Source organism: Ranitomeya imitator, chromosome 2, assembly GCF_032444005.1.
Source record: "Ranitomeya imitator isolate aRanImi1 chromosome 2, aRanImi1.pri, whole genome shotgun sequence".
NCBI classification, from domain to species: domain Eukaryota; kingdom Metazoa; phylum Chordata; class Amphibia; order Anura; family Dendrobatidae; genus Ranitomeya; species Ranitomeya imitator.
In genome coordinates this window covers 688,353,470-688,377,440 of record NC_091283.1, presented here as the reverse complement: position 1 = coordinate 688,377,440, position 23,971 = coordinate 688,353,470, and the positions used below count along the sequence as shown (strand labels likewise).

The following is a 23,971-nucleotide window of genomic DNA, read 5'->3' as shown; positions in this document are numbered from 1 at the left end:
GGACAAATGTTGTCTCCTGTCACTTTGAATTGATGCTGCAGTACCTGTCCTGTCTGCGGTCATAGCAAAATCACTCCACAACCTGGTCAGAAAACCCCTCTGGCCAACGCCACTTCTGATTTCTGCCCCTCTAACACCTCTGGTCTGCTGGCCCCTGCAGCTCGTGTGAGAACGATCACGGGCGCTGTGTGCAGGGAATGCCAGAAGCAAACGGTCAACAAGAGTTGATTGTTTGGTTGCTAATATTATTTCCAAGTTCTCATGTGGCATTATATTTTGCAATTTGCCTTTATAGTGAGGATCAAGGAGGCAGGCCAACCAGTAATCGTCATCGTTCATCATTTTAGTAATACGTGTGTCCCTTTTGAGGATACGTAAGGCATAATCCGCCATGTGGGCCAAAGTTCCAGTTCTCAAATCTGCGGTTGTGCTTGGTTGAGGGGCAGTTTCAGGCAAATCCACGTCACTTGTGTCCCTCCAAAAACCAGAACCCGGCCTTGCCGCGCCAACAATTTCCAGTGGCCCCGGAAAAGCTTCCTCATTAAAAATATAATCATCCCCATCATCCTCCTCGTCCTCCTCCTCCTCTTCGCCCGCTACCTCGTCCTGTACACTGCCCTGGCCAGACAATGGCTGACTGTCATCAAGGCTTTCCTCTTCCTCAGCTGCAGACGCCTGATCCTTTATGTGCATCAAACTTTGCATCAGCAGACGCATTAGGGGGATGCTCATGCTTATTATGGCGTCTGCACTAACCAGCCGTGTGCATTCCTCAAAACACTGAAGGACTTGACACATGTCTTGAATCTTCGACCACTGCACACCTGACAACTCCATGTCTGCCATCCTACTGCCTGCCCGTGTATGTGTATCCTCCCACAAAAACATAACAGCCCGCCTCTGTTCGCACAGTCTCTGAAGCATGTGCAGTGTTGAGTTCCACCTTGTTGCAACGTCTATGATTAGGCGATGCTGGGGAAGGTTCAAAGAACGCTGATAGGTCTGCATACGGCTGGAGTGTACGGGCGAACGGCGGATATGTGAGCAAAGTCCACGCACTTTGAGGAGCAGGTCGGATAACCCCGGATAACTTTTCAGGAAGCACTGCACCACCAGGTTTAAGGTGTGAGCCAGGCAAGGAATGTGTTTCAGTTGGGAAAGGGAAATGGCAGCCATGAAATTCCTTCCGTTATCACTCACTACCTTGCCTGCCTCAAGATCTACAGTGCCCAGCCACGACTGCGTTTCTTTCTGCAAGAACTCGGACAGAACTTCCGTGGTGTGTCTGTTGTCGCCCAAACACTTCATAGCCAATACAGCCTGCTGACGTTTGCCAGTAGCTGCCCCATAATGGGAGACCTAGTGTGCAACAGTGGCAGCTGCGGATGGAGTGGTTGTGCGACTGCGGTCTGTGGACGAGCTCTCGCTTCTGCAGGAGGACGAGGAGGAGGAGGGGGTGCAAACGGCTACAGCCAACTGTTTCCTAGACCGTGGGCTAGGCAGAACTGTCCCAAAATTGCTGTCCCCTGTGGACCCTGCATCCACAACATTCACCCAGTGTGCCGTGATGGACACGTAACGTCCCTGGCCATGCCTACTGGTCCATGCATCTGTTGTCAGGTGCACCTTTGTGCTCACAGATTGCCTGAGTGCATGGACGATGCGCTCTTTAACATGCTGGTGGAGGGCTGGGATGGCTTTTCTGGAAAAAAAGTGTCGACTGGGTAGCTCGTAGCGTGGTACAGCGTAGTCCATCAGGGCTTTGAAAGCTTCGCTTTCAACTAACCGGTAGGGCATCATCTCTAACGAGATTAGTCTAGCTATGTGGGCATTCAAACCCTGTGTACGCGGATGCGAGGCTAAGTACTTCCTTTTTCTAACCATAGTCTCATGTAGGGTGAGCTGGACTGGAGAACTGGAGATCGTGGAACTAGCGGGGGTGCCGGTGGACATGGCAGACTGAGAGACGGTGGGAGATGGTATTGTTGCCGCCGGTGCCCTAGATGCAGTGTTTCCTACTACGAAACTGGTGATTCCCTGACCCTGACTGCTTTGGCCTGGCAAAGAAACCTGCACAGATACTGCAGGTGGTGCGGAAAATGGTGGCCCTACACTGCCGGAAGGGATGTTGCTTTGATGACTAGCTTCATTGGCCGAGGGTGCTACAACCTTAAGGGACGTTTGGTAGTTAGTCCAAGCTTGCAAATGCATGGTGGTTAAATGTCTATGCATGCAACTTGTATTGAGACTTTTCAGATTCTGCCCTCTGCTTAAGGTAGTTGAACATTTTTGACAGATGACTTTGCGCTGATCAATTGGATGTTGTTTAAAAAAATGCCAGACTGCACTCTTTCTAGCATCGGATACCTTTTCAGGCATTGCAGACTGAGCTTTAACCGGATGGCCACGCTGTCCTCCAACAGGTTTTGGCTTTGCCATGCGTTTTGGGCAAGATACGGGCCCGGCAGATGGAACCTGTTGCGATGTTGATGCCTGCTGCGGCCCCTCCTCCTCCGCTTCAGAACTGCTGCCGCCTGCACCCTGTTCCCCCAATGGCTGCCAATCGGGGTCAACAACTGGGTCATCTATTACCTCTTCTTGTAGCTCGTGTGCAACTTCGTCTGTGTCACCGTGTCGGTCGGTGGTATAGCGTTCGTGATGGGGCAACATAGTCTCATCAGGGTCTGATTCTTGATCATTACCCTGCGAGGGCAATGTTGTGGTCTGAGTCAAAGGACCAGCATAGTAGTCTGGCTGTGGCTGTGCATCAGTGCACTCCATGTCAGATTCAACTTGTAATGGGCATGGACTGTTAACTGCTTCACTTTCTAAGCCAGGGACGGTATGTGTAAAGAGCTCCATGGAGTAACCCATTGTGTCGCCTGCTGCATTCTTCTCTGTTGTTGTTTTTGCTGAAGCGGACAAGGAAGCGACTTGTCCCTTACCGTGAACATCCACTAACGACGCGCTGCTTTTACATTTACCAGTTTCACGAGAGGAGGCAAAAGAGCTAGAGGCTGAGTCAGCAAGATAAGCCAAAACTTGCTCTTGCTGCTCCGGCTTTAAAAGCGGTTTTCCTACTCCCAGAAAAGGGAGCGTTCGAGGCCTTGTGTAGCCAGACGACGAACCTGGCTCCACAGCTCCAGACTTAGGTGCAATATTTTTTTTCCCACGACCACCTGATGCTCCACCACTACCACTACCCTCATTACCAGCTGACAATGAACGCCCCCGGCCACGACCTCTTCCACCAGACTTCCTCATTGTTTTAAAAATGTAACCAAACTAACGGTATTTGTTGCTGTCACACAACTTACACGGTGAGCTATAACTTCAGTATGATTTAGTTACCCCTTTACAGGTGGGTGAGACCACAACGAAAATCAGGCACAATGTTACACACTCTGTTTTTGGTGGCAACAAATGAGAGAGATGCCACACACGCAGGACTGTCACTGAAGTACAAATGTAAATATTAATCTCCCACTGTTTTTTTTTATTTTTTATTTTTTTTTTCAGGGAGACTTTAGAAACAAAATAAAATAAAATGATTTTTTCAGGAAGAATTTAGAAACCAAATAAAATAAAATGATTTCTTCAGGGAGAATTTAGAAAACAAATAAAACAAAAAATAGGCTTTCTATGGCCCACTGAGTGAGAGATGACGCACACAGGAGTCAGGAGTGGCACACAAGCCCAGAGGCCAATATTTTTCTCCCAATGATTGATGTAGGGATTTTTTAAGGTAGATTTTGGAACCCAAATCAAGCAAAAAAAATAATAGGCTTTCTATGGCCCACAATTGGAGAGAGAGAGATGGCACACCCAGGAGTCAAGACTGGCACACAAGCAGAAAGGGCAATATTAATCTCCCACTGATTTTTTTTTTTTTTTTCAGGGAGAATTTAGAAAAAAAAAATAATTAAAAAAAATGATTTTTTTCAGGAAGATTTTAGAAACCAAATAAAATAAAATGATTTTTTCAGGGAGAATTTAGAAAACAAATAAAACAAAAAATAGGCTTTCTATGGCCCACTGTGTGAGAGATGACGCACACAGGAGTCAGGAGTGGCACACAAGCCCAGAGGCCAATATTTATCTCCCACTGATTGATTTATTGATTTTTTCAGGTAGAATTTAGAACCCAAATCAACCAAAAAAATAAATAGGCTTTCTATGGCTCACTATCTGAGAGAGAGAGATGGCACGCTTAGGACTGGCACACAAGCCCAAAGGCCAATATTAATCGCCCTTTTTTTTTTTCAGGGAGAATTTATAACACAAAAAAATAAAAATAAATAGGCTTTCTATGGCCCACTATTTGTGAGAGAGATGGCACGCTCAGGACTGGCACACAAGCCCAGAGGCCAATATTAATCTCCCACTTATTTTTTTTTTTTTCAGGGAAAATTTATAAACCCAATAAAAAAAATAATAAATACGCTTTCTATGCACCACTATCTGAGAGAGAGAGATGGCACGCTTAGGACTGGCACACAAGCCCAAAGGCCAATATTAATCTCCCTTTTTTTTTTCAGGGAGAATTTATAAAACCAAAAAAAAAAAAATAAATAGGCTTTCTATGGCCCACTATTTGTGAGAGAGATGGCACGCTCAGGACTGGCACACAAGCCCAGAGGCCAATATTAATCTCCCACTTTTTTTTTTTTTTTTCAGGGAAAATTTATAAACCCAATAAAAAAAATAATAAATAGGCTTTCTATGGCCCACTATCTGAGAGAGAGAGATGGCACGCTTAGGACTGGCACACAAGCCCAAAGGCCAATATTAATCTCCCTTTCTTTTTCAGGGAGAATTTATAAAACCAAAAAAAAATAAATAAATAGGCTTTCTATGGCCCACTATTTGTGAGAGAGATGGCACGCTCAGGACTGGCACACAAGCCCAGAGGCCAATATTAATCTCCCACTTTTTTTTTTTTTTTTTTCAGGGAAAATTTATAAACCCAATAAAAAAAATAATAAATAGGCTTTCTATGGCCCACTATCTGAGAGAGAGAGATGGCACGCTTAGGACTGGCACACAAGCCCAAAGGCCAATATTAATCTCCCTTTTTTTTTTCAGGGAGAATTTATAAAGCCAAAAAAAAATAAATAAATAGGCTTTCTATGGCCCACTATTTGTGAGAGAGATGGCACGCTCAGGACTGGCACACAAGCCCAGAGGCCAATATTAATCTCCCACTTTTTTTTTTTTTCAGGGAAAATTTATAAACCCAATAAAAAAAAATAACAAATAGGCTTTCTATGGCCCACTATCTGAGAGAGAGAGATGGCACGCTAAGGACTGGCACACAAGCCCAAAGGCCAATATTAATCTCCCTTTTTTTTTTCAGGGAGAATTTATAAAACAAAAAAAAAAAAAATAAATAGGCTTTCTATGGCCCACTATTTGTGAGAGAGATGGCACGCTTAGGACTGGCACACAAGCCCAAAGGCCAATATTAATCTCCCACTGATTGATTTATTGATTTTTTCAGGTAGAATTTAGAACCCAAATAAAGCAAAAAAAAAAAATAGGCTTTCTATGGCCCACTGAGTGAGTGATGATGCACACAGGAGTCACGAGTGGCACACAAGCCCTGAGGCCAATATTTTTCTCCCACTGATTGATGTAGTGATTTTTTCAGGTAGATTTTGGAACCCAAATCAAGCAAAAAAATAAATAGGCTTTCTATGGCCCACTGACTGAGAGATGGCACACACAGGAGTCAGGAGTGGCACACAAGCCCTGAGGCCAATATTTTTCTCCCACTGATTGATGTAGTGATTTTTTCAGGTAGATTTTAGAACCCAAATCAAGCAAAAAAATTAATAGGCTTTCTATGGCCCACTATTTGTGAGAGAGATGGCACGCTCAGGACTGGCACACAAGCCCAAAGGCCAATATTAATCTCCCACTGATTGATTTATTGATTTTTTCAGGTAGAATTTAGAACCCAAATAAAGCAAAAAAAAAAAATAGGCTTTCTATGGCCCACTGAGTGAGTGATGATGCACACAGGAGTCACGAGTGGCACACAAGCCCTGAGGCCAATATTTTTCTCCCACTGATTGATGTAGTGATTTTTTCAGGTAGATTTTGGAACCCAAATCAAGCAAAAAAATAAATAGGCTTTCTATGGCCCACTGACTGAGAGATGGCACACACAGGAGTCAGGAGTGGCACACAAGCCCTGAGGCCAATATTTTTCTCCCACTGATTGATGTAGTGATTTTTTCAGGTAGATTTTAGAACCCAAATCAAGCAAAAAAATTAATAGGCTTTCTATGGCCCACTATTTGTGAGAGAGATGGCACGCTCAGGACTGGCACACAAGCCCAGAGGCCAATATAAATCTCCCACTTTTTTTTTTTTTTTTCAGGGAAAATTTATAAACCCAATAAAAAAAATAATAAATAGGCTTTCTATGGCTCACTATCTGAGAGAGAGAGATGGCACGCTTAGGACTGGCACACAAGCCCAAAGGCCAATATTAATCTCCCTTTTTTTTTCAGGGAGAATTTATAAAACCAAAAAAAAATAAATAAATAGGCTTTCTATGGCCCACTATTTGTGAGAGAGATGGCACGCTCAGGACTGGCACACAAGCCCAGAGGCCAATATTAATCTCCCACTTTTTTTTTTTTTTTTCAGGGAAAATTTATAAACCCAATAAAAAAAAATAATGATGATGCACACAGGAGTCAGGTGTGGCACACAAGCCCTGAGGCCAATATTTTTCTCGCACTGATTGATGTAGTGATTTTTTCAGGTAGATTTTGGAACCCAAATCAAGCAAAAAAATAAATAGGCTTTCTATGGCCCACTGACTGAGAGATGGCACACACAGGAGTCAGGAGTGGCACACAAGCCCTGAGGCCAATATTTTTCTCCCACTGATTGATGTAGTGATTTTTTCAGGTAGATTTTAGAACCCAAATCAAGCAAAAAAATAAATAGGCTTTCTATGGCCCACTGAGTGAGAGATGGCACAGACAGGGATGGCACTCTAGCAGAAATACCAATCTTAATCTCCCACAAAAAAAAAAAAAAAAGGAACTGTCCTTCAATTACTATCTCCCTGCAGTAATCTCAGCCAGGTATGGCAGGCAGCAATAAGGAGTGGACTGATGCACAAATTAAATAAAAAGTGTGGACAAACAAACAAGATAGCTGTGCAGAAAGGAAGGAACAAGAGGATTTGTGCTTTGAAAAAAGCAGTTGGTTTGCACAGCGGCGTACACACAGCAATGCAGCTATCAGGGAACCTTCTAGGGCAGCCCAATGAGCTACAGCGCTGAGGAAAAAAAAATAAAAAATGTAGCTTCCACTATCCCTGCACACCGAAGGTGGTGTTGGACAGTGCAAATCGCTACAGCACAAGCGGTTTGGTGGTTAATGTACCCTGCCTAACGCTATCCCTGCTTCTGACGAAGCGGCAGCAACCTTTCCCTAAGCTCAGATCAGCAGCAGTAAGATGGCGGTCGGCGGGAACGCCCCTTTATAGCCCCTGTGACGCCGCAGACAGCAAGCCAATCACTGCAATGCCCTTCTCTAAGATGGTGGGGACCAGGACCTATGTCATCACGCTGCCCACACTCTGCGTTTACCTTCATTGGCTGAGAAATGGCGCTTTTCGCGTCATTGAAACGCGACTTTGGTGCGAAAGTCGCGTACCGCATGGCCGACAACGCACAGGGGTCGGATCGGTTTTCATGAAACTCGACTTCGCCAAAAGTCGGCGACTTTTGAAAATGTTCGACCCGTTTCGCTCAACCCTATATTAGAGGTTATGTTTCGCTGTTTTTACTTGGTGGTGTACAGAAGTCTTTCCCAATCCAGCCCTTGGTCATTTTTACAAGAGACAGCCTGTCAGCATTTTCAGTTGACAGGCGGAAGTGCTTATCTGTTATAATTCCACCAGTGGCACTAAAAACTCGCTCTGACAGAACGCTAGCAGCAGGGCAGGCCAGGATCTCCAAGGCGTAGAGAGCCAGTTCATGCCATGTGTCCAGCTTGGATACCCAATAATTAAAAGGCACAGAGGAATCCCAAATTACATTTGTACGATCTGCAAGGTTCTCCCTCAGCATCTACCCAAACATTGCACTTTTGGTGACAGCACCTCTTGCCTCTGTGGTTTCACGATATGAGGGTCTGAGAAAACTGTCCCAGAACTTTGCCATTGTTCCCCTGCCTGAGCTGGATTGTACTTCTGTCTCTTTCGCTTGGACTCCTTGGTTGTACAACAAACTCTGACGTCTGCTGCCAGCGTTCTCACATTGAAATTTTCTAAGTAATTCCACTACAAGGGCCCTCTTGTACTGCAACATTTTAGTGCACCTCCCTGCCTCTGACAGAAGAGATTGATAGTTCTCCTTATAGCGTGGGTCTAGAAGTGTCACCAACCAGTAATGAGTGTCACAAAAAATTTTTATAATGCGAGGGTCACGTGAAACGCAGCACAACATAAAGTCAGCCATGCATGCCAGACTGCTAACAGGCAAGACTTCCGTGTCCTCACCAACAGGACAACTGACCATGCTGTCATCATCCTCCTCATCCTTCTCCTCTCTGTCCTCAGGTCATCCCCGTTGAACAGAAGGTATGACAGCTGTGCTTGTAGTACCTTCTATAGCGCATGAAAGTAGTTCCTGTTCTTCCTCCTCCTCCTCCTCATTGCCTACTAATCCACATTAGGAAGACATGAGGCTGGGCTCAGTGTAATCCTCCTGTATGGTTCCTTGATCCATGTCATTGTGCTCTGCCTGCAATGAATCCTCTTTAATTGTGAGCAGAGAGGTTTCCAGAATGCTAAGAAGAGGGATGGTGACACTATTTATGGCATCATCGCCGCTCACTATCTTGGTGGAGTCCCCAAAGTTTTGTAGGATGGTACATATGTCTGACATTCATGTCCACTCCTGAGGTTTTATGTGTAGAGTCTGAACTGAATATCGATGGCCTTGTTGATGTTGGTAGTCAACAACTGCCCTTTTCTGCTCACAAATCCTTTCCAACATATGCAGCATAGAGTTCCAGTGCGTGCGGACATCACACACCAGTGGGTGAGCCGGAAGCTGCAAACGCTGCTAAAGCATGGCAAGGGCGGCTGAAGCTGTAGTTGACTTTCTAAAATGGGCAGACAGATGGCATACTTTTACTAGCAGATCCGGCAGCCCTGGGTAGCTTTACAGAAATCATTAAACCACGAGGTTAAGCACATGGGCCAGGCAAGGTACGTGTTTGAGCTCACCTTGCCTCAGAGCCGCCACCAGGTTCCGGCCATTGTCACACACAACCATGCCTGTCTGTAGGTTCAGAGATGTCATCCAAATATCTAACTGCTCTTTCAGCGCTGTCCACAACTCTTCTGCATTGTGCGGTTTTTCACCTATGCAGATTAGCTTCAGCACAGCCTGTTGCCTCTTGGCTGAAGCAGTGCTGCAGTGCTTCCAGCTCCTGACTGATGTGTTCATTTCAGAGATGGAGGCTGAAGAGGAGGAGGAGAAGGTGTGGGAGCCATAGAGTGTAGGGGCAACCCCGATTGACGTAGAGCCTGCAATCCTCGGCGTGGGGAGGATGTGTTCCATGCCAGGGTCCGACTGGGTGCCGGCTTCCAATATGTTAACCCAGTGTGCCATCAGTGAGATGTACCATTCCTGGCCACAAGCTCTTATCCACGTGTCTGTGGTTAGGTGGACTTTCCCAGTAACAGCATTGCTGAGGGCATGGGTAATGTGGAACACATGCTGGTGTAATGCCGCTACAGCACTCCAGGAGAAATAGTGGCGACTGGGGACAGAATACTTTGGGACGGCCGCCGCCATCAGATTGTGGAAAGCTTCCATCTCAATGAGCCTGAAAGGCAACATTTTGAGCGCAAGCAGACGAGATATATTAGAATTTAGTACTGTGGCCTGTGGAGCATTGGCTGGGTATTTTCGCTTGCATTTCAATGACTGGGGTATAGACAACTGAAGGCTGGGCTGGGACAAGGACAGACTTGATGATGGTGCTGATTGACTGTGTGCAACAACAGGTGCAGGGCCCAAGGCATCTTCACAGGCACGGTGAACTGGGATTGGCTTGCAATCAAAACAGGGGAGGAAGCAGTGGTGTCACCTACAGACAGTGTTCCTGGAGCCTGGGGTTGGGCCCACAAAGTCAGGTGCTTTACTGCCATGTGCCTAAACATGTTGGTGGTGTTCAGACTGGTAGTTTTGCTACCCCTGCTGATGCGGGCATGGCAGGCGCTGCAAATGGCCTGTTTGGGGTTATCGGCAGAGTATTAAAAAATAACCAGACTCGGGAAGATCTAACAGTTGGAATGGCAACTATTGTCATGTTGGTGTTGCGGGGAATGGATGCTCGCCTTCTGTCTGCAGCCACCACACTGCTTCTTCCTGCCTGTTGGGATGATATGCCTCCTTCCCCATGTGTGCTGCTGTCCTCGCTCTGCATATCCTCCTGCCAGGTTGGGTCAATCACTATGTCATCCACCACCTCGTCTTCCACATCCGCACCCTGTTCCTCCTCCTGACTTTCTAGCAATTGTGTCTCATCATCGTCTACCTCTTCTGACACTTTCCCACATTCGCCTTCGTGTGACCGTGGTTGCTCAAAGCTTTGGACATCATTACATACTATCTCATCTAGCCCCACTTCAAGTTGACCGGCCGAGACTCCGGAATCTTTAAAGGGAAAACTGAACAGCTCTTCGGATTGTCCAAGTTTGGGATCAGTTGTCTCAGGGCACTCACCATGGTGGGAGGAAGGAGGATCAGGGTGAGTAATATCCGGTCCACACTCATAGCTACTCAGACTTGACAGTGTGGAAGACATGGTATGGTGGTAGTGGCTAAGTGACTGGAAGCATTATCCACTATTCAACCAACAACTCTTTCACACTGCTCTGGTTTCAATAGTGGTGTTCTGCGGTCCCCTAGAAACTGGGACAGGAAGGTCAAGTGCGAAGATGTGGGTCTTTGTTGTGGCCCACTTTCAGCTTGGCCATGGCCTCGTCCTCTGTATGCGCCATGAGCATCATTTCCTCTTCCCCATCCCTTGCCTTGCCCATTTTAAATGGACTACGGAAATATTTGAAAAGCTCAATACAAATGGATTTATTTGTCAAAAATTTTTATGCGATCAGTATGCCTGAAAACCAAGTATTTGGAGACCATAGATAAACCAAGCGTCTGAGGGAGATAACCGACAGTTAAAATATGTTTATTTTTAAAAAAGATTTTGTAAACAAAAAATAATGAGTAGACCAAGACTAGCAGGTAGAACAATGCAACGTATGCCTGAGAAGCGAAGATTTTTCCACCACAGATACACCAGGCGTGTGACGGAGATAACAGACTTTATACATTTTTAAAAATGTTTTTTGTAATTTTTGAGAAACATGAAACACTAAGTAGAACAGGACTAGCAGAGAGAACTATGCAACGTATGCCTGCGAAGCGAATATTTTTACACCACAGATACACCAGGCGTCTGACGGAGATAACAGACTGTATACATTTTTTTACATTTTTTTGTAATTTTTGAAAACACAAAATACTGAGTAGAACAAGGTTAGCAGACAGAACTATGCAACGTATGCCTGCAAAGCAAATATTTTTACACAACAGATACAGCAGGCGTCTGAAAGAGATAACCGACTGTATACATTTATTTAAATTTTGTTTGTAGTTTTTGAAAACACAAAATATTGAGTAGAACAAGGCTAGCAGACAGAACTATGCAATGTATGCCTGCTAAGCGAAGATTTTTCCACAACAGATACACCAGGTGTCTGACAGAGATAACAGGCTCTATGAATTTTTTTAAGGATTTTTTTGTAATTTTTGAAAACACAAAATACTGAGTAGAACAAGGCTTGCAGACAGAACTATGCAATGTATACCTGCGAAGCACAGATTTTTCCACCACAGATATGCCAGGCATCTGATACAGATAACAGGCTGTATACATTTTTATAAACTTTTTTTGTAATTTTTGAAAACACGAAGTACTGAGTAGAGCAAGGCTTGCAGACAGAACTATGCAACGTATGCCTGCAAAGCAAAAATTTTTACCCAACAGATACACCAGGTGTCTGACAGAGATAACAGGATCTATGATTTTTTTTAAGTTTTTTTTTGGAATTTTTGAAAACACAAACTACTGAGTAGAACAAGGCTAGCAGACAGAACTATGCAATGTATGCCTGCGAAGCACAGATTTTTCCACCACAGATATGCTAGGCATCTGACACAGATAACAGACTGTATACATTTTTTAAACTTTGTTTGTAATTTTTGAAAACACAAAATACTGAGTAGAACAAGGGTAGTAGACAGAACTATGCAACTTATGCCTGGGAAGTGAAGATTTTTCCACCACAGATACACCAGATGTCGGACTGAGATAACAGACAGTTAGGATATGTTTCTTTTTTTTTACATTATGAGTAGACCAAGGCTAGCAGACAAAAAATATAATGTAACACAGATACACCAGACGTCTGACGGAGATAACAGACTGTATATTTTTTTTCTTAATTTTTTAAAACACTAAATACTGAGTAGACCAAGGCTAGCAGACAGAACTATGCAACGTATGCCTGCAAAGCGAATATTTTTCAACCACAGAAGCACCAGGCGTCTGATGGAGATAACAGACTGTATACATTTTTTAAATTTGTTCTGTAATTTTTGAAAACACAAAATACTGAGTAGAACAAGGCTAGTAGACAGAAGTATGCAACGTATGCCTGCGAAGCGAAGATTTTTCCACCACAGATACACCAGGCATTTGATGGAGATAACAGACTGTATACTTTTTTATGTTTTTTGTAATATTTGAAAACACGAAATACTGAGTAGAACAAGGCTAGCAGGCAGAACTATGCAACGTGTGCCGGCGAAGCGAATACTTGGACACCACAGATACACCAGGTGTCTGACGGAGATAACACACTAGACAATTTTTCAAAAAAAATTTTTAAAACACTAATTACTGAGTAGACTAAGGCTAGCAGACAGAACTATGCAACATATGCCTGCAAAGCAAATATTTTTACACCACAGATACACCAGGCTTCTGATGGAGATAACAGACTGTATTCATTTTTTTAATTTTTTTTGTAATCTTTTAAAACACAAATACTGAGTATAACAAGGCTAGCAGACAGAACAATGCAACATATCCCTGCAATGCGAAGATTTTTACACCACAGATACACTGGGCGTGTGATGGAGATAACAGACTGTATACATTTTTTTATTTTTTTTTTGTTATTTTTGGAAACACAAAATACTGAGTAGAACAAGGCTTGCAGACAGAACTATGCAACGTATGCTTGCGAAGCAAATATTTTTACACCACAGACACACCAGGCGTCTGATGGAGTAACAGACTGTATATTTTTTTATGTTTTTTTGTAATTTTTTAAAACACGAATTACTGAGTAGAACAAGGCTAGCAGACAGAACTATGCAACGTATGCCTGCGAAGAGAAGATTTTTCCACCACAGATACACCAGGCGTCTTACGGAGATAACAGACAGATAAAATGTTTCTTTTTTTTAATATTTCTTTTTAAAGAATTGAGTAGACCAAGGCCAGCAGGCAAAAAAATACAACTTATGCATGCAAATCGAATATTTGGAGACCACAGATACACCGAGTGTCTGACGGAGATAACAGACTGTATGATTTAAAAAAAAAAAAAGTAGACCAAGGCTAACAGACAGAATAATGCAACGTATGCCTGCGAAGCAAAGATTATTACACCACACCACTTGTGACGGATATAACAGACTGTATAATTTATATTTTTTTTATTTTTGAAAACACTTAATACTGAGTAGACCAAGGCTAGCAGACAGAACAATGCTGCAGAGTTACTCTGGACTCAATCTGCCCTCTGTTCAGTGGTGTGCTTCTTTTTACAACTGCATAAAACTGTGGCGGACTGCGATTTATACACGCCTAAAAAGACGGACACCACAGGGGCGTCAACAGTGTCTCCGTCTGCCTTATAGGTCATCTTCCACCGGGGTCTGTCTGAATCACGTATTTCAGAGATTTACACGGAAACCCCGATGTAAGCACTCAGCGCAGGATAACTGTGCGCCGAGCCTTACTGCGATGTTTGCTAGGCAGATTGGGCAAATCAATAGCAGGTGAAGAATTGGTTTTATTTATTTTTTACGTTGTTTCTCATACGGTATAAGTGATTACACGACTTAATTCTTCCAGTTGTTGCAGTTGCAGAGATACCAGATTTATATAGTTTTTTGTTTGGCTGCTGTTGCACACTGAAAGACATTTTGTTTTGTTTTGTTTTTTTTTAAATAGTTTTGGCATTGCCATATTTTAAGAGCTATATTTTTTCCACATATTTGCCAATAGAGTCATGTTAGGGTTCGTTTTTTCAGAAGGAGTTGATGTTTTCATTGGTACCATTTTCGGGCACATGACATATTTTGATTGTTTTCTATATCGATTTAGGGATGCAGAATAAACAAAAAAACAGCAATTCAGGAATTGTTTCTTTTTTTTTATGCCATTTTGCATGTGGTAAAATTCATAAGGCAGCTTCATTCTTCGTGTCAGTACGATTACAGCGATACCACACTTATATAATATTTTTTACACAATAAAAACTATTTTATAAAAAAAATATTTTTGAATCGCTTTATTCAGAGAGCTATAACTTTTATTTTTCAACTGATGGAGCTGCATGGCAGTTTGTTTTTTATGGATCAATATGACGTTTGTCTTTTTGATCTTGTTTTATTCCTTTTTTTCCAGCAGTATGATGAAAAATCGTAGTTTTACACTTTTTTTATATTGGTTTTAATGGTGTTCACTGAAGGGGAACTGAACTAGTGTGATAGTTTCATACATTCTGTTGTTCCAGATGCAACGATACCAAATATGTGTTCTTTTTTTGTTTATTTATTCTTTTCTACATAAAAATGTGTATTTATTGGCATCATATTATTCTAATATTTTATTATTATTTTGTATTTTTTTATATTTTACAATTGTTTCCTTTTTTTTTTACTTATTCCCTCTATGGAACTTTCACTTTTTTTACTTTGATCTCTGGTGTAATATGTTGCAATGTAAGGGTAAGGGTATGTGCACACGTTTCGGATTTTTCTGCAGAAACCTCAGGTAAAACGCCCGGTGGATTCCCTGCGGATTTTCTGTGGATTTTATCCAGATTTTATGCAGATTTTGCCTGCGTTTTTACACGTGCGGATTCCTATTATGGAATAGGCGTAAAATGCTGTGGAATCCGCACAAAGAATTGACATGCTGTGGAAAATAAACCACAGCATTTCCACGCGGATTTTTCCGCAGCATGTGCACTGCGGATTTGATTTTCCATAGGTTTACATGGTACTGTACAATGCATGGAAAAGTGCTGTGGATTCGCAGAGCCAAATCCGCCTGCGGATCCGCAGCCAAATCCGCGACGTGTGCACATACCCTTAGTGCTTTATATCTGTCAGTTCTTCACTGACAGCAGCATCTTAGACCATGCTTTCTATAGCTTGGTGACTTGGGGGTCTTCATGACAACCCCAGGTCACCATGGCAACAATTGGGTCCTCATGATGACGTTGCGGGGATGCCGATCTGAAGAGAGAGTTGCAATCACTCCTCCCGAGCTCCTGCTGTGATCAAGCGAGAGGTACTGATATTTCAGCTCCTCGTGCGTGATCATGCTGTGATCAGTCAGTCATATTGAGACTGACCAATCACAGCACCGAGTCCCGTACTGTGCAGCTGTCAGTGACAGCTGTTGGCTTGGAACTGTCACTGCATGTTTACACACAGTGACAGCTTAAATGCATGACGGACATAGCACTTCATGGAGTCGGAACTGACACCCGCTCAAGGTGTGCTATGCTCATCATTTGTCTTTAAGAGGTTAAAGGGTTTGGCCCATAAAACTGTACTATCTGTTCATGGGCTATGTTATTAATGTATGATTATAGGCAGTTTTGCAACCCCCCCATTGATTATGAGAATCTGGGTCTCAAGTTTTTGTTAGAATAGAGCAGTAGTCATGGGTGTGAACTACTGCACTAGTCGAAGTCTATGGCACTGTCAGAACTAATTCAGTGCCAACCTGAATTAAAATTAGGTTGCTGTGTAAAATGTAAAGAAAACAAGAATGCAATGACTTGGAAATCTGTTTTAGAGATATATATTATGCACAGCCCAGCATAGAACACGGATCAGAAGGTCATTTGAAAGAATTAACCAGTTTAGAAATTGCTGGCAGCATCACATTTCAAAAGAGGTGGGACAGGCTCATGTCTACCATTGTGCAGCATCCACTCTTCTTTTTACAAGTTTGTAAAAGATGGGGAGGGGAAAAGACAATTGCTGGAGTTTTGGGAGAGGAGTGTTGTCCCCTTATTGTCTGATGTAGGATTATCGCTATTCAACAGTCTGGGGTCTTGTTTTGCCAGATTTTTTGTTTCCTAATACAGAAATGTTTTCTATTGGTGAAAGGTCTGGACTGCAGGTAGTTGATTCATTACCCAAATCCTTCTTCTGAGAAGCGATGCTGCTGTGATGGATGCAGTGTTTGGTAGGGTTAAGCGAAACGGATCGGAGAAATTAAAAAATCTCCGACTTTCGGCAAAGTCGGGTTTCATGAAACCCGACCCGATCCTAGTGTGCGATCGGCCATGAGGTCGCCGATCTGCGCGCAAAAATCGCGTTTCATATGACGCTTTCAGCGCCATTTTTCAGCCAATGAAGGAGGACGCAAGTGTGGGCAGCGTGATGACATAGGTCTCGGTCCGCACCATCTTAGAGAAGGGCATGACAGTGATTGGCTTGCTTTCTGCGTTTCTGCGGCGTCACAGGGGCTATAAAGGGGCGTGCACGCCGACCGCCATCTTACTTCTGCCGATCTTAGCATAGGGAGAGGTTGCTGCAGCTTCATCAGAAGAAAGAATATAGTTAGGGAGGGAAGATTAACCCCCAAACTGCTTGTGCTGTAGCGATTCCCACTGTCCAGCACCACCATTTTTTTTTCAGGGACAGTGGAGGCTATATTTTTTTGCATCAGCTCTGTAGCTTATTAGGCTGACTTATAAGGCTCCCTGATAGCTGCATTGCTGTTTGCACGCCGCTGTGCAAACCAACTGCTTTTTTAAAAGCAAAAATCCTACTGCTCCTTTCTGCACAGTTATCTTGTTTATTTGTCCACACTTTTGTGTGCAGCAGTCCTTTTTATTGCTGCCATACTTTTCCTGAGATCATTGTAGGGAGATTGAAATTGTACTACAGTCCTTGTATTTTTTCATATATCTTCCAGCCACTTTCTGCCACTTACATTGTGTTGTTTTATACACTGGGCCTGAGTTTTGGTTCAGTCTCCCCCCCAAAAAAGTGAGATTCAAATTCTCACAAAGTGGATATACTGCAGTCCTGGTAGTTTGTCGTATATCAGCCCGCCACTTTCTGCCACTTACATTGTGTTGTTTTATACACTGGGCCTGAGTTTTAGTTCAGTCTCCCCCCCCAAAAAAGGGAGATTTAAATTCTCAACAAATTCTCTACCTTGTTTTAGAGTACCATATAACAGGTGTTATTTTGGTTAGATTTTCCAAAAAATGAGGAAGTCCGGTGGAAGAGCCCGTGGACGGTGGTTGCCAGATGGTACTGATGGTGGTGGTGGTGGTGCATCTGGTGGTAGTGGCAAAAGCACAATAGTACCTAAGGGTGCGAACTCTTCATTAAACGTTCATTAAAATGAACCAATCATGGATTTCAAATTACTTTGCCCCACCTTCCCCTGCTGATACGTAGCTTGCCTGAAAAATGTCTTGCTTTTGGCCTCCTCTTACTGACTTCTCCAATTCCTCCATTTGCAGCTGCTGAATGTCCACCATAGGTCATTTTTATACCTCCCTAAATGGGCTGACTCCCCCAACAGGGCCGTGGTCACCACCTGGCGCAAGCACCCATGCGAGTGCTGTTTGCCTGGACAGGTGGGTGGGCCTACTCTTGGGCGATGGCACTGGTACAGGGTCCCTCATAGTACAATGAAGTGTCTCTGACGGTGGTGGTGCACAACCAACGTCAGACACACTGTTGTAATATGAGGGGCCCTGTGCCAGTACCGCCGCCCACGAGAGAGTGTTCCCCCCCCAGCTCGAACAGTGCTCTACCACTTGCAATACTTACCTCTCCCTGCTCCACCACTGTGTAGTCTGTGCTGTTAAATCATTCAATGGCACTGCCAATACAAATTTGTTGAAATGATAGATGATAGTTAAAATATATAGGAGCCCTGGCCTCCAGTTAGACCAGTTAATACTTTGTGCCTACTACCACTGTCTGCTACTCAGCAGAGGAGCCCACCCCTGTACCTAGCTATGCCACCTGTTTATTTATGAACAATTTTTTGGCATTCATTTAGCCCACTTTATTATTTGGGCCTACTAACTTAGTCTGCTACTCATTACAATTTTCCGTCACTGAGCAAAGCAATGTCGCCTGTTTATTTATGAACAATTTTTTGGCAGACATTTAGCCCACTTTATTATTTGGGCCTTCTAACTGTGTCTGCCACTCATTACAGTTTTCCTCCACTGAACAAAGCAATGTCGCCTGTTTAGTCCTGTTACCAATTTTGAACTGCATTTAGCCTACTTTATTATTTGGGTCTATATCTGTGTTTCCTCCTCATCCTGCCCATTGCCCAGCCACTGCTAGATGAGTCTGCTGGTACATTGACCCAGACCACTACATTCCTCTTGCACTCTACACAGCCAGAATCTGACCCTGCTGAAAGTCAGGTTCCCCTTCCAGCATACTATACCACCTTACATGGGGACAAATAGGAAGGTGCAGATGAAAGTACAGGTTCCTTCATACTCGTTGGCGACGTCACTGGCACAGGGTCCCTCATAGTATGGAAAAGTGTGTCTGCCAGTGGGAGGCGCCACCCGCCATCAAAAACACTGCCGTACTATGAGGGCCCTGTGCCAGTGCCGAGTTGGCCCCCCCGCTTGCTCAGGATCACAGCACTTGCAAAGTTGAAATACTTACCTCTCCCTGCTCCACAGCCGTGATGTGCTCCACGTTTCCTGGGCCCACGAAAATCTTGAGCCAGCCCTCCCCCCCCACAACTTTAGCCAAATGACCCCTTGTTTTCAATGCCTAACTATTATTATAAAGCAAATTAAGATTGACAAGCTTAAGTAATAAGAATTGATGTTTTTGGCATTAAAATGGCCACTGTAGGTGTTTTCCTGTCCTCCACCCACTGCCGACTTTGATTCCCTATTGACTTGCATTGGGTTTTGTGTTTCAGTTGGGCCCCGACTTTTCGCAATAATCGGCTGATTTCACCCGACCCGACTTTTGACAAAGTCGGGTTTCGTGAAACCCGACTCGATCCGAAAAAAGTAGAAGTCGCTCAACTCTAGTGTTCGGTTTAGCATGGCCTTTCTGAAATATGAAAGACCTTCCCTGAACTAGATGACATCTGGTTGGGAGCATACGTGGTTGTAAAACCTCTATTTAATGCTCAGCTAGTGTCTTAAGGGATTTATAAGATGCTCATGCCATAGGCTCTAATGCATCCCCATACCATCAGAGAAGCAGGAATTGTGTGCTAAAAACAAGCTGAATGGTCCCTCTCCTCCTGAGTTGGCCGGATGCGGTGTCTGTGGTTTCCATAAAGAATATTTTTCCACAATAGAGCTTTAACTTGCATTTGCGGATTACGTAGTGAACTGTATTCAAACACAATGATTTCTGGAAGTATTCCTGAGCCATTCAGTGATTTGCACTGTTGAATCAAGCCTGTTATTAATGCAGTGTACGCAATTTTACATTTAGGAACATTTTTCTGAAATTCTTCCACAATTTTTATACACAGTTATTCATGTTCACATATTGGTGAAATTCTGACAATTTTTGCTTCTGAGAGACTCTGCCCCGGCTAGTTTCACACTAGCATTCAGCAGAGCTGCGTATGAAATCCTTCTTCCTCCGTTAAGCCCCGCCCACTGCCGTGCCTCTTCCTTCAGCTCCGCCAACATCTGCATGCGTCCTGCGTACCCTATCTTTAACATTGGGTATGCATGCCATGCGGATCTATGCAGATGCCTCCGCATGCATCGTCTTGACGCTGCGCTGAGCTGCATCAAACGCAACATGCTGTATTTTGTTGAGGTCGGCGCAGGGTTAAAACGTCGCATGCGGAGGCATCCACATACATCCGCATGGCCTGCGTACCCAATGTTAAAGATAGGGTACTCAGGACCCAGACACAGACGTAGGAGGAGCTGAAGGAAGAGGCGAGGCAGTGGGTGAGGCTTAACGGAGGAAGAAGGATTTCATCCACAGCCCTGCCGAACACTAGTGTGAAACCAGCCTAACTTGCTCTTTTAATGCACAGTTATGTGACTTAGTTGAAAATTGACCCTCAAACTGTTTTTGTTAGTACAACTTACTTTTCCATACTTTTGTTAATCCTGTCCTTGAGATGTGTTGCTGCCTTCAGTTTCTAAATGAGTTAATTTTTCAAATTAATGGAAAAATGTCCAACATTTACTTTCTAATCTGTGTCAAATGTAATGTTGGGAATAAAACATGGCTATAGAACATATCCAAATCATTGAATTCTTGTTTTCTTAGCATATTAACATTTTTGGTAATTGGGATTGTATAAATATATGTATACAGCACTGGTCAAAGGTTTAGACACATCTGTTTATGCAAAGGGTAAGTCTTTATTTGCCAGCTAACAAAATAAATTCAAACTTTTTCATGCGGTTCGCAGCAGGAATGTCCATATTAGTCTGTTGCCGTTGGCGACTGCACCACTGTATAAGTCACGTGTGCATTAACCCCTTTACCCCCAAGGGTGGTTTGCACGTTAATGACCGGGCCAATTTTTACAATTCTGACCACTGTTCCTTTATGAGGTTATAACTCTGGAACGCTTCAACGGATCCCAGTGATTCTGACATTGTTTTCTCGTGACATATTGTACTTCATGGCAATGGTAAAAATTCTTTGATAGTACCTGCGTTTATTTGTGAAAAAAACGGAAATTTGGCGAAAATTATGAAAATTTCGCAATTTTCCAACTTTGAATTTTTATGCAATTAAATCACAGAGATATGTCACGCAAAATACTTAATATGTAACATTTCCCACATGTCTACTTTACATCAGCACAATTTTGGAACCAAAATTTTTTTTTGTTAGGGAGTTATAAGGGTTAAAAGTTGACCAGCAATTTCTCATTTCTACAACACCATTTTTTTTTAGGGACCACATCTCATTTGAAGTCATTTTGAGGGGTCTATATGATAGAAAATACCCAAGTGTGACACCATTCTAAAAACTACACCCCTCAAGGTGCTCAAAACCATATTCAAGAAGTTTATTAACCCTTCTGGTGCTTCACAGGAATTTTTTGAATGTTTAAATAAAAATGAACATTTAACTTTTTTTCACAAAAAATTTAATTCAGCTCCAATTTGTTTTATTTTACCAAGGGTAACAGGAGAAAATGGACCCCAAAGATTGTTGTACAATTTGTCCTGAGTACGCCAATACCCCACATGTGGGGGTAAACCACTGTTTGGGCGCATGGCAGAGCTCGGAAGCGAAGGAGCGCCATTTGACTTTTCAATGCAAAATTGACTGGAATTGAGATGCGACGCCATGTTTCGTTTGGAGAGCCCCTGATGTGCCTAAACATTGAAACCCCCCACAAGTGACACCATTTTGGAAAGTAGACCCCCTAAGGAACTTATCTAGAGGTGTGGTGAGCACTTTGACCCACCAAGTGCTTCACAGAAGTTTATAATGTAGCACCGTAAAAATAAAAAATCATATTTTTTCACAAAAATTATCTTTTCGCCCCCAATTTTTTATTTTCCCAAGGGTAAGAGAAGAAATTGGACCCAAAAAGTTGTTGTACAATTTGTCCTGAGTACGCTGATAGCCCATATGTGGGGGTAAACCACTGTTTGGGTGGATGGGAGAGCTCGGAAGGGAAGGAGCGCCGTTTGACTTTTCAATGCAAAATTGACAGGAATTGAGATGGGACGCCATGTTGCGTTTGAAGAGCCACTGATGTGCCTAAACATTGAAACCCCCCACAAGTGACACCATTTTGGAAAGTAGACCCCCTAAGGAACTTATCTAGAGGTGTGGTGAGCACTTTGACCCACCAAGTGCTTCACAGAAGTTTATAATGCAGAGCCGTAAAAATAAAACAAAATTTTTTTCCCACAAAAATTATTTTTTTAGCCCCCAGTTTTGTATTTTCCCGAGGGTAACAGGAGAAATTGGACCCCAAAATTTGTTGCCCAATTTGTCCTGAGTGCGATGATACACCATATGTGGGGGGAACCACTGTTTGGGCACATGGGAGGGCTCGGAAGGGAAGGAGCTCCATTTGGAATGAGGACTTAGATGGAATGGTCTGCAGGTGTCACATTGCATTTGCAGAGCCCCTAATGTACCTAAACAGTAGAAACCTCCCACAAGTGACACCATTTTGGAAACTAGACCCCCTAAGGAACTCATCTAGATGTGTTGTGATAGCTTTGAACCCCCAAGTGTTTCACTACAGTTTGTAACGCAGAGCCGTGAAAATTAAAAAAAAAAATCTTTCCCCCCAAAATTATTTTTTAGCCCCCAGTTTTGTATTTTCCAGAGGGTAAGAGGAGAAATTTGACCCCAAAAGTTGTTGTCCGATTTGTCCTGAGTACGATGATACCCCGTATGTTGGGAGGAACCACCGTTTGAGCGCATCGCAGAGCTCGGAAGGGAAGGAGCACCATTTGAAATGCAGACTTAGATGGAATGGTCTGCAGGCGTCACATTGCATTTGCAGAACCCCTAATGTACCTAAACAGTAGAAACCCCCCACAAGTGACCCCATATTGGAAACTAGACCCCCCAGGGAACTAATCTAGATGTGTTGTGAGAACTTTGAACCCCCAAGTGTTTCACTACAGTTTATAACGCAGAGCCGTGAAAATAAAAAATCTTTTTTTTTTCCCACAAAAATTATTTTTTAGCCCCCAGTTTTGTATTTTCCCAAGGGTAACAGGAGAAATTGGACCCCAAAAGTTGTTGTCCTATTTGTCCTGAGTACGCTGATACCCCATATGTTGGGGTAAACCCCTGTTTGGGCACACGGGAGAGCTCGGAAGGGAAGAAACACTGTTTTACTTTTTCAACGCAGAATTGGCTGGAATTGAGATCGGACGCCATGTCGCGTTTGGAGAGCCCCTGATGTGCCTAAACAGTGGAAACCCCCAATTATAACTGAAACCCTAATCCAAACACACCCCTAACCCTAATCCCAACAGTAACCCTAACCACACCTCTAACCCTGACACACCCCTAACCCTAATCCCAACCCTATTCCCAACTGTAAATGTAATCTAAACCCTAACTGTAACTTTAGCCCCAACCCGAACCCTAACTTTAGCCCCAACCCAAACTGTAGCCCTAACCCTAGCCCTAACCCTAACCCTAGCCCTAACCCTAACCCTAGCCCTAACCCTAGCCCTAACCCTAGCCCTAGCCCTAACCCTAGCCCTAACCCTAGCCCTAACCCTAGCCCTAACCCTAGCCCTAACCCTAGCCCTAACCCTAATGGGAAAATGGAAATAAATACATTTTTTTAATTTTTCCCTAACTAAGGGGGTGATGAAGGGGGGTTTGATTTACTTTTATAGCGGGTTATTTAGCGGATTTTTATGATTGGCAGCCGTCACACACTGAAAGACGCTTTTTATTGCAAAAAATATTTTTTGCGTTACCACATTTTGAGAGCTATAATTTTTCCATATTTTGGTCCACAGAGTCATGTGAGGTCTTGTTTTTTGCGGGACGAGTTGACGTTTTTATTGGTAACATTTTCGGGCACGTGACATTTTTTGATCGCTTTTTATTCC

The 23,971-nt window shown here is 43.4% G+C and overlaps 1 protein-coding gene across 8 annotated transcripts in view; it reads left to right on the top strand.

Moving 5' to 3' along the window:
- KCNMA1 (potassium calcium-activated channel subfamily M alpha 1) overlaps positions 1-23,971 on the top strand; it is a 1,262,580-nt gene that overhangs the window by 938,625 nt on the left and 299,984 nt on the right. The gene's annotated exons all lie outside the window — the stretch shown is intronic.